Source organism: Porites lutea, chromosome 14 (genome assembly GCF_958299795.1).
Source record: "Porites lutea chromosome 14, jaPorLute2.1, whole genome shotgun sequence".
Classification (NCBI taxonomy): Eukaryota; Metazoa; Cnidaria; class Anthozoa; order Scleractinia; family Poritidae; genus Porites; species Porites lutea.
Genome location: NC_133214.1, coordinates 12,331,606 through 12,342,810, shown reverse-complemented (window position 1 = coordinate 12,342,810; position 11,205 = coordinate 12,331,606). Strand labels below are relative to the sequence as shown.

At 36.5% G+C, this 11,205-nt stretch overlaps 1 long non-coding RNA gene across 1 annotated transcript; it reads right to left on the bottom strand.

Moving 5' to 3' along the window:
• Positions 1-425: 425 nt before the first annotated feature.
• On the bottom strand, positions 426-11,170 carry LOC140925250 (uncharacterized). Its single transcript, XR_012164383.1, has 4 exons — positions 10,998-11,170; positions 8,919-9,035; positions 2,527-2,646; positions 426-564 (listed from the first exon to the last, which is right to left on the bottom strand). It is a non-coding gene; the product is annotated as an uncharacterized lncRNA (long non-coding RNA).
• Positions 11,171-11,205: the final 35 nt, after the last annotated feature.

Here is an 11,205-nt window from a genome sequence, read left to right as displayed (position 1 = left end):
ATATTGTTAAGGAAAAGAAACCGAGATTGTTATGGCTACGGAACACAAAGCAAACCAGTTGACTAGCGGAAAGCTTCGTTTTAGGGAAGGTTTGGTTTACTCAAAAGAAATTTTGTAAGCAGCATCATGGGACTGTGTTTAGCAGAAATTAAAACACGGCATAAAGTAGTTGGAATTGCCCTGGGCAAGTCACTTTGGTAACATTTTTATGAAAAGTTCATTGATGGCTGATATCCTGAATAGGAGCAATTTTTACAAATGACTTTCTCTTTTTATTTGCGCATTCTGTGACTTCTTTTTGTTTGTTTGATGAACTGAATAGGTTCCTTGATTCATCATAAAATGCCCGACCATTCTATTTTGTCCTTTTCCGCATGTGAACAATTTGCGTGTCAAAAACCAATGTGGAAGTTCTGTTGCAGTTTTCAAGATTACTAGATTACTGACCTTCTGGATTGCTGTCGATGGCGTTGTCCGCGATGTTTCAGGTTAGTATTGCACGGGGATACTTCTTACCCTCGCTTTTAGGAACAAGGTAAAGTTTTAAGTGAACCTTGCAGGTGCCTGAAAAGGAGAGGACCTGTTAGCTGTTTGACAGGTGAAACACGTATTGCTACCTTATAGTGCAAATTATTCACTAATGGTTTATAAAATATTTATTGTTTTAATGTTTTGCTAGAATCTCTCACAGCATGTATTTTGGTCAAACCCTTGATTCCGAGAATACCCTTTTGAGCTGAGATCTCATAGGTGAATGTAGGTAATGAAGGAAATGACTTTCACTAAAAAAGGCATTTTAAAACGTGTATCTTACTGAAATTCGACTTCATCTTCACGGACGTGAAAGTGTTGCATAAAATAACCCTTAATAAAAAACGATTTAAAAATTTATCTCAATGACGTTACTTTTAAGAAAGAGAACACCAGAGAAAGTTGTAAACGCACTGATCGCACTAAACGCATCTTACGGACGTGTTAACTAAAGTCGATGTTGCATGAAAAAGATGTTTAGTTCAGAGTAGAAACATTCTGCAATTAGAGAACGTTGCCACATTTAAGGTGTTTCGATACATTTTTTCAGAGGCCATACCGCTATTTTTCAATCGCCTTAAAAGTGTTTTTTCCTCGTCCGATAGCCATAAAATTTTCACCAGTAATTGACTATAAATTAAAATTTGTGAAAATGTAGTTTTAAGTAAAATCGATATAACTATGACAGCAATAAACAAAAAAACTTTGAAATTGACGAAACCGAATTCAACACTTTTAAGGAACTTAAAGTTTGGTATTTAGAAAACAATCTCCGTAAGAAGTAAAAAATTCTGTATGTTTGAATTCCACTAAAACTGAAATATATTTCAAACCCTAAATTTTCAATAGCCGTGATAGATTATTTAATAAAAACGTTATAAATGACTCAAATTATTCTTACGTAGCGTCAGAATGCTACCTAATATCATATTTCGATGCTAGGAAATCTATGTGTATGTTCGTTATTGCGATCTTGAAAACTAACCCCTTTTTGTCACCGCCTGCATAAGTCGCAACTTCATTCAAAATTTGCACTTTTAGCGCTTTTTTGTATATCTCTGAGTCGACTCCGTCGAACGAGTTTTTTTTTTTTTTTAATCTCTTTGTAGCCCTCTCCTCGCGTACGTTATTCTATCTCACGAGGGGTGGTATTCGTTGTTTGCCATATTTTTTAAATGGCTAAATTTTATCAATTAGCTCGCTGTGCATGGTATATTTTTCATGTAAACGCCTAGAGCGTTAATTCATCGCATGCAGGACGAAGTGGGTGTTTTCAGTGACGTCTTCCTTCCCTGCTCCCTTTCTATTAAACTTGTCCTTTCGATTTCCATGACCCGAAACAAAACCTTCCCCCACTCAATTAAAAACGACCACAGTGCGTCCTATTTATCCCGATACTTGCCCTTTTCATTATTAGTTTCGTTCTATTCTAATTATTCATCTCACTCCTTACTCTATCCTTTTCCTCCTTCGTGCCTGTCAGTTCCACACATTGTCATGATAATAACCGTTTTTAGTCACAAAACAATGATATTGTAAGGGAAAAGAAACCGAGATTATTATGGCTAAAATACAAAGCAAACCATTCGATTAGAGGAAAGCTTCATGTTAAGGAAAGTTTGGTTATTCAGAAAAAATTTTGTAAGCAGCATCATGATACTGTACGTGTTTAGCAAAAATCAGGGCAAAGCATGAAGGAGTTGGAATTGCCCTGGCTTAAGAAAGTTAGTTGGGCAAGTCAATTTGGTAACATTTTTATGGAAAGTTCAGTGATGACTGATATCCTGAATAGGAAAAACTTTTCCTTTACTTTCTCTTATAATTTGCGCATTCTTTGACTTCTTTTTTATCTGCATGTTTGATAAACTCAATAGGTTCCTTTAATTCATTGAAGCCCGACCATTTTATTTCTCCTTTTCCGCATGAAAACAATCTACGTGTCTAAACACAATTTGGAAATTCTGTTGCAATTTTCAAGATTACTAGATTACTGACCTTCTGGATTGCTGTCGATGGTGTTGTTAGCGATGTTTCAGGGCAAGTAATATTCCAGGGGTTATTTCTTCCGCTCGGTTTCGGGAACACGGTAAAGTGTTAAGCGAACCCTGCAAGTGGCTGAAAAGGAGACGAATCTACTAGATTCGATGATCAAGAACCTGTTAGCTGTTTGACAGGTGAACACGTACTGCTACTTTACAATGCAAATAATTCACTAATGGCTTATAAAATATTTAATGTCTTAATGTTTTGCTGGAATCTACGCACTGCATGTATTTTGGTCAAATCTCTGATTCTGAGTATCCCCTTTTAGACCCTAGCCAGGTGAATGTAAGTAAGGATTTAGGGACATCATTATTTTAATGTTCACTAAAAAATGGCATTTTAAAACGTGTATCTTTCTGATATTCGGCTTCATCTCTACTGACGTGACAAGTGTTGCATAAAATGACGCTTATAATAAACAACAATTTTAAAAATTTATCGTATTCTGACGTCGCTTTTAGTTAAGAGAACACCAGAGTAAGTTGTAAACGCATTCAACACATCTAGACTTCTGCATCTTACGAACGCGTTAACTGAATTGTTGCTTTAAAAACAGATGTTTAGTTCACAGTACAAAAATTCTGCAACTACAGAACGTTGCCACATTTAAAGCTAAATTGTCGGAGATCTCTAACTCATTGACTATCTGTGTTCCCCAATTGCTTAAACTCCTTTAACTGGGGTTGCCCTAATAACTATTTATCTTATAGCGTAATTGTTGTAGTGCCATATTATTGTAGGATATTGACTATATAAAAACTGGAAAAAAGAGATGAGGTCACCCGTGCTTGTTTTCTCTACGCGTGCCAGTAGTTCTAAGCACTAGCGTTTTTTCTCCTAGTTGCGCGCAAAATGTTCAAAACTTGAACAACCACCAAAAATTCATATCAAGTCTTCGTAAAAAAGCCTGAGCTGTCAGTTCACCAGTCGCTTAAACTCCTTTAATAGGGGTTGCCCTAATAGCTATTTATTTTTTTTTTGTATTTTATTTATTTATTTTCTTTTTACAGGTATAGTACAAACAACATACAGATCGAAACATACAAACACTACAAAATTTACAACAACTACCTTAATTACAAAAAACAAAAAAAGAAAATAGAATAAATAAATAAAAAGCTACGCTGCACTACACTACAAGGCTTACATAACTTATTCGACTTGAACTTAAAATACAGAGTAATACAGGGAGTATTAGAAAAACGAAGTTTGGATAACAGCTACTGTTGTATTAATGGGAGTAACGGCTTCCATTTTTTATCATGGAAATGGATTTTGTTGTTTCTTTTCGCGATAAAACGTTCGGTTTGAAACGTTTTTTTAAATTTATCGACTAACAGACTTACACATAAACAGCCCTTATTTAACTTACAGCGGTAAATAAAATATTTGCTTTCAAGAATGATGTAATTGACTAGAATGCTTATATTATCTGTATCTAAGATCCCAAAAAGGACATTCATGATATCAAACCTAATAGTTATATTAAAAGAATCAAGTACAGACTTTAAATCATTCCAAAACATGCTTACTTTTGTACAATGGAAAAAGAGATGTTCTATGGTCTCCAACTCCTTTTCACAAAAATCGCACAAGGGAGAATCTACTTTTTTGAACTTAAACAGCATCTTGTTCGTGTATAAGATCCTGTTTAATATCTTATATTGGAATTCTCTTAATTTAGTATCCAATGTTGTTTTGAAGGGCAGTAGATATATCTTTTCCCAGTCCAACTGAAATGTGTGTGTGCTGAAAGCTTCGTTATATTTCTTTTGCGCTGTTGGTATACTGGATATCTTAGAAACAAAACTGTCATATAATGACTTTGATTTAAGATTTTGGAAATTGACTTTTTTCCCTTCAATACATAACTTGAAATCAGTTTGGATTAGATCATGAGTTTTTGAAGAGATAGAGTTTTTATTTGTTTTTAATATTTTGCGCCATTCTTCAGGAAAAGCATTGAAGAGACTGAAAAGTAGAAAATGTTCAACTGGTGAGAGAGTTGAATATAATGGTTCCTTGTTCGACTTGAAACCTCCCCACGTGTCGTAGAGGTCTCCAATTTTAACAATTCCAAGATCAATCAGCCTACTGTTATAGACTGACTTTGATTCAATGCAAATGAACTGGTTGTTCCATATGACCTTACTTATTTCATTAACACCTAGTTCTGAGCTGTTTACTTCCATATTTCCTAGTAGAAGAATTTCCGTTTTGTCGTGATTGACCTTCAATCCGGAGTATGTACTAAACAGATCGATAGTATCAAAAAGGGTGCGATGCGAAAATTTGTCCCTAACAAATGATGTCATATCATCAGCGAATGTAACTAATTTGATTTCGGAACCACCCACCTCAATACCCTTAATTTGATCGTTATTACGTATGGATAATGCCAATAATTCAAGTACTATTATGAAAAGAGATGGCGAGAGTGGGTCGCCCTGGCGAACACCCCGTTTAACATTGAAAGAGGGGGTGGAAAAACCATTATTGAAAACACAACTTGAAATATTATTATAAAACGTCTTGATCCACCCCAAGAAGGATTCTCCAAAGCCAAAGAACTCTAGCGATTTGTGGAGGAAGTTCCAATTTAGAGAATCGAAGGCTTTCTCAAAATCAATTGCGGTCATTATACCTTGGTAGTCTCGCATTTTAGTAAATTCCAACACATCGGTTATCGTACGAGTTGCATCAAAAATTGTTCGTCCTTTTACAAAGGCATTCTGGTCATAATGGATAATATGTGGTAGGACATTTTCTAGCCTTTTAGCGATAGCTTTTGAGCCAATTTTAACATCAACATTTACCAGAGAAATCGGTCTCCAGTTTTTTATCCATCTCCTATCTTTGTCCTTTTTCTCAATTAAAGTTATTACGGCTTGCTTTTGCGAATGTGATAATTCACCATGAAAATACGCATAATTTAATGAGTCCACTAGAAACATTCCGATTTCTGACCAGAAGAACTTGTAAAATTCTATAGTGAGCCCATCGTTTCCAGGAGTTTTATCGTTACTAAAGGTAGACAGAACCTTGAAACATTCGGAATATGTTAATTGACCCTCGCACGTTTCCCGCATTGAGTCGGTTAACTTAGGAGATGAGAGGGTATCTTCCAGAAAAGGACAAATCGAATAGTCAGTTTGTATCCCCGACTTTTCGTCGTAAAGCTCAGAATAAAAACTGTGAATTTCGGTCATAATAGTGTCCGGAACAGTAGTCTCTTCTCCATTTGCTCGAATAAGTTTCCGTATGCAGCTTCTTTTCTTATTTCTGTTTTCCAGATTTAGAAAATACTTGTTGTTTCTTTCCCCTTGTTCAAACCATGTAGCGCGGGAACGAATGATTGAGCCTCTTACAATGTAATCATACTCTTGTTCGTATTCTGTTTTGACCGATTCGAGGTTGGCAAGGTTTTCTTGCGTCGGTGATTCTGCTATTTTTTCCTCACATATTTTAAGCCTGTTTTCAATTGTTTGAATTCTATTTCTCCTTTCTTTAGCTTTCAGTTTGCTATACGATATACTTTCCCCGCGAATTTTGTATTTCATCCAGTCCCATTTAATTCTCGAATCATCGCAAAAATTAATTTCGTCTATCCACTTAGGAAAGTTCTCGTGTAAACGCTCAACAAAAAGAGCGTCATCCAAGAGACTGTTATTGAACTTCCAAAAAGATGGGCCACGCTGCTGATCATTTAGACTGTCAATCTCTAAAGTTATTGCATGGTGATCCGTTCTTATAGCTGTCACTATGTCGACTTTAGCTACGTCATCTTGTAATAGGTCACTAATGAGCCAATAATCAAGGCGTCTTTGAATAATTGGGCTTTTTTGTCTCCAAGAAAATTTCTTGCTATTAGGATTACGGATTCTCCAGATGTCAACTAAATCATAATTCAGCATAATGTCCTCCACACACTTAACTGAGTCTTTTAACACAGGGTTTCCACCCGAACATTGATTTTCAATCTCTTCAGTGCTGTACGTTTCCTGCAGAAAGCAGATGTCTGAATTTTGCTTGTATAGCCAGTTGAAAATGGACTTACGTTTTTCAAAAGAATGGATACCCCGAACGTTCAGCGAAAGAGTTTTAAACTTTAAGTTGTTGAAATCCATTGAAATTTGCATACGTGTAGTGAAAAAAAGACAACAAGAGTAGCTGTTATTCCCAGAAGGGTCACTGTTACTCGAACAATTAACGCATTCCTGATTTTGTCAAGTGCAAACTGAATAAATATAGAATAACATACATAACAAAACAAAAGAAACGAGATGAAAAACGTAGCCAGTGTAAAGAATTAAACTGTTGAAGCTACGCCTGGACGAGATCAAGTGTTATACTTTTGTTTAAATCGAACTTCAGAAGAGAACTAAGGAATATGCTAATCGATAGCTCCCAATAGAAACGAAAAAAATAAGAAGTGAACTACTTCCTGCGAATTCTAAAAATAAATAACCTGGAACCTATTTATTTATGATTTTACCTCCACACCGTCAATAAAGAGTTTATAGGGTTCCGTTCTACTGAAGGCTGCCCGTTTTCCATCTTTTCTTGCTTGTACCATCTTCGGAATAAGCCTCTTCCTCATATCAATCACCTGCTTAGGTAGATCTGGGCCAATACCGAAATTCGACTGGCTATCGATGTTGCCTCGGCAAGAAAAGAGGTTTTCTCGATCTTTAAAGCGAAGACAGCGTGCTATGATGGCCCTGGGTTTTCTTGTGTTTCGGTCCGATATTTTCCAGTTGACTTAACTTTGATAATATTAGGTCCACTTTGGAGGCGAAATCTTGTGCCATATTGAGGGCAGACAGAACTACGTCTTCAGAATCGTTCTTCGACTTTGGTGGCGATACAATGGCGGGTGGAGCGTTCGCTTGGTCTTCTTTCACACTCTCTTTCAACCGCTTCGTTTCGGGGGAAATGGTCTCGCTGGTCGGTGAATTACTCCCTCTCGTTTTCCGTTTAAACAGAGATGAAAGTGGCGATGAAAATTCCATAAAAAATATCAGAACGCATGGAAGAGTGCAACAAAAGTTACGGAGCTAACAATCACACGTCCTTACTCAGTCATGCTCAGTCCCAGTCCCCCCCTCTCTCTCTCTCTCCTAGTTGTGCGCAAAATGTTCAAAACTTGAACAACCACCAAAAATTCATATCAAGTCTTCGTAAAAAAGCCTGAGCTGTCAGTTCACCAGTCGCTTAAACTCCTTTAATAGGGGTTGCCCTAATAGCTATTTATCTTATAGTGTAATTCTTGTAGTGCTAATAAAAGATGGGGCCACCGTGCTTGTTTTTGGACCGCGTGCCATTAATTCTAATCGTTGTTGTTGTTGTTGTTGTTGTTGTTTTTTTCCGAGTACAAAAATTTATGTTATTTCGTATAATCTGCGAATCTTTCTAAAACCAAGACTTTGTGATAGTCCTTTGCTTCTCATTTCCGGCCCCAGCGCGAAGCTCTCACTCTCGCTCGCTATTATCCAAGGTGCTTTTGCCGCAGAAAACATGAAAAATCTACCGCTCGCGCTTTATTACTTCGCGCTCGTGAACAAATTTGAGCTCGATTTGTAGGTAAGTCTATCTAAAACCTGAAGCCCGCTTGTTCGTCTGAGCTCTAATTTTTCAATAAAGTCACCTCAAATCTGACCCGATTTCGCAAAAAATGTAGGAGAAACGGGCATTTTGACATACTTCTCTGTAGCTCCAAATGCCACAGAGTTTCTCGAGTTTCAGATCAAAATAATGATACAGCTTCTACTATCCAGATTTTTCTCCTTTTTCTCGTTTCTTCACAAAAAGACATGCTCCACCCTTTTGCTCGCTCCTTCGTATTTGTCAGTTCCACATATTGTCATGATAATAACGTTTTATAGTCACAAAAGGATGATATTGTTAAGGAAAAGAAACCGAGATTGTTATGGCTACGGAACACAAAGCAAACCAGTTGACTAGCGGAAAGCTTCGTTTTAGGGAAGGTTTGGTTTACTCGAAAAAACTTTGTAAGCAGCATCATGGGACTGTGTTTAGCAGAAATCAAAGCACGGCATAAAGTAGTTGGAATTGCCCTGGGCAAGTCACTTTGGTAACATTTTTATGAAAAGTTCATTGATGGCTGATATCCTGAATAGGAGCAATTTTTACAAATGACTTTCTCTTTTTATTTGCGCATTCTGTGACTTCTTTTTGTTTGTTTGATGAACTGAATAGGTTCCTTGATTCATCATAAAATGCCCGACCATTCTATTTTGTCCTTTTCCGCATGTAAACAATTTGCGTGTCAAAAACCAATGTAGAAGTTCTGTTGCAGTTTTCAAGATTACTAGATTACTGACCTTCTGGATTGCTGTCGATGGCGTTGTCCGCGATGTTTCAGGTTAATATTGCACGGGGATACTTCTTACCCTCGCTTTTAGGAACAAGGTAAAGTTTTAAGTGAACCTTGCAGGTGCCTGAAAAGGAGAGGACCTGTTAGCTGTTTGACAGGTGAAACACGTATTGCTACCTTATAGTGCAAATTATTCACTAATGGTTTATAAAATATTTATTGTTTTAATGTTTTGCTAGAATCTCTCACAGCATGTATTTTGGTCAAACCCTTGATTCCGAGAATACCCTTTTGAGCTGAGATCTCATAGGTGAATGTAGGTAATGAAGGAAATGACTTTCACTAAAAAAGGCATTTTAAAACGTGTATCTTACTGAAATTCGACTTCATCTTCACGGACGTGAAAGTGTTGCATAAAATAACCCTTAATAAAAAACGATTTAAAAATTTATCTCAATGACGTTACTTTTAAGAAAGAGAACACCAGAGAAAGTTGTAAACGCACTGATCGCACTAAACGCATCTTACGGACGTGTTAACTAAAGTCGATGTTGCATGAAAAAGATGTTTAGTTCAGAGTAGAAACATTCTGCAATTAGAGAACGTTGCCACATTTAAGGTGTTTCGATACATTTTTTCAGAGGCCATACCGCTATTTTTCAATCGCCTTAAAAGTGTTTTTTCCTCGTCCGATAGCCATAAAATTTTCACCAGTAATTGACTATAAATTAAAATTTGTGAAAATGTAGTTTTAAGTAAAATCGATATAACTATGACAGCAATAAACAAAAAAACTTTGAAATTGACGAAACCGAATTCAACACTTTTAAGGAACTTAAAGTTTGGTATTTAGAAAACAATCTCCGTAAGAAGTAAAAAATTCTGTATGTTTGAATTCCACTAAAACTGAAATATATTTCAAACCCTAAATTTTCAATAGCCGTGATAGATTATTTAATAAAAACGTTATAAATGACTCAAATTATTCTTACGTAGCGTCAGAATGCTACCTAATATCATATTTCGATGCTAGGAAATTTATGTGTATGTTCGTTATTGCGATCTTGAAAACTAACCCCTTTTTGTCACAACCTGCATAAGTCGCAACTTCATTCAAAATTTGCACTTTTAGCGCTTTTTTGTATATCTCTGAGTCGACTCCGTCGAACGAGTTTTTTTTTTTTTTTAATCTCTTTGTAGCCCTCTCCTCGCGTACGTTATTCTATCTCACGAGGGGTGGTATTCGTTGTTTGCCATATTTTTTAAATGGCTAAATTTTATCAATTAGCTCGCTGTGCATGGTATATTTTTCATGTAAACGCCTAGAGCGTTAATTCATCGCATGCAGGACGAAGTGGGTGTTTTCAGTGACGTCTTCCTTCCCTGCTCCCTTTCTATTAAACTTGTCCTTTCGATTTCCATGACCCGAAACAAAACCTTCCCCCACTCAATTAAAAACGACCACAGTGCGTCCTATTTATCCCGATACTTGCCCTTTTCATTATTAGTTTCGTTCTATTCTAATTATTCATCTCACTCCTTACTCTATCCTTTTCCTCCTTCGTGCCTGTCAGTTCCACACATTGTCATGATAATAACCGTTTTTAGTCACAAAACAATGATATTGTAAGGGAAAAGAAACCGAGATTATTATGGCTAAAATACAAAGCAAACCATTCGATTAGAGGAAAGCTTCATGTTAAGGAAAGTTTGGTTATTCAGAAAAAATTTTGTAAGCAGCATCATGATACTGTACGTGTTTAGCAAAAATCAGGGCAAAGCATGAAGGAGTTGGAATTGCCCTGGCTTAAGAAAGTTAGTTGGGCAAGTCAATTTGGTAACATTTTTATGGAAAGTTCAGTGATGACTGATATCCTGAATAGGAAAAACTTTTCCTTTACTTTCTCTTATAATTTGCGCATTCTTTGACTTCTTTTTTATCTGCATGTTTGATAAACTCAATAGGTTCCTTTAATTCATTGAAGCCCGACCATTTTATTTCTCCTTTTCCGCATGAAAACAATCTACGTGTCTAAACACAATTTGGAAATTCTGTTGCAATTTTCAAGATTACTAGATTACTGACCTTCTGGATTGCTGTCGATGGTGTTGTCAGCGATGTTTCAGGGCAAGTAATATTCCAGGGGTTATTTCTTCCGCTCGGTTTCGGGAACACGGTAAAGTGTTAAGCGAACCTTGCAGGTGGCTAAAAAGGAGAGGAATCTACTAGATTCGATCATCAAGAACCTGTTAGTTGTATGATAGGTGAACACGTGTTGCTACTTTACAGTGAA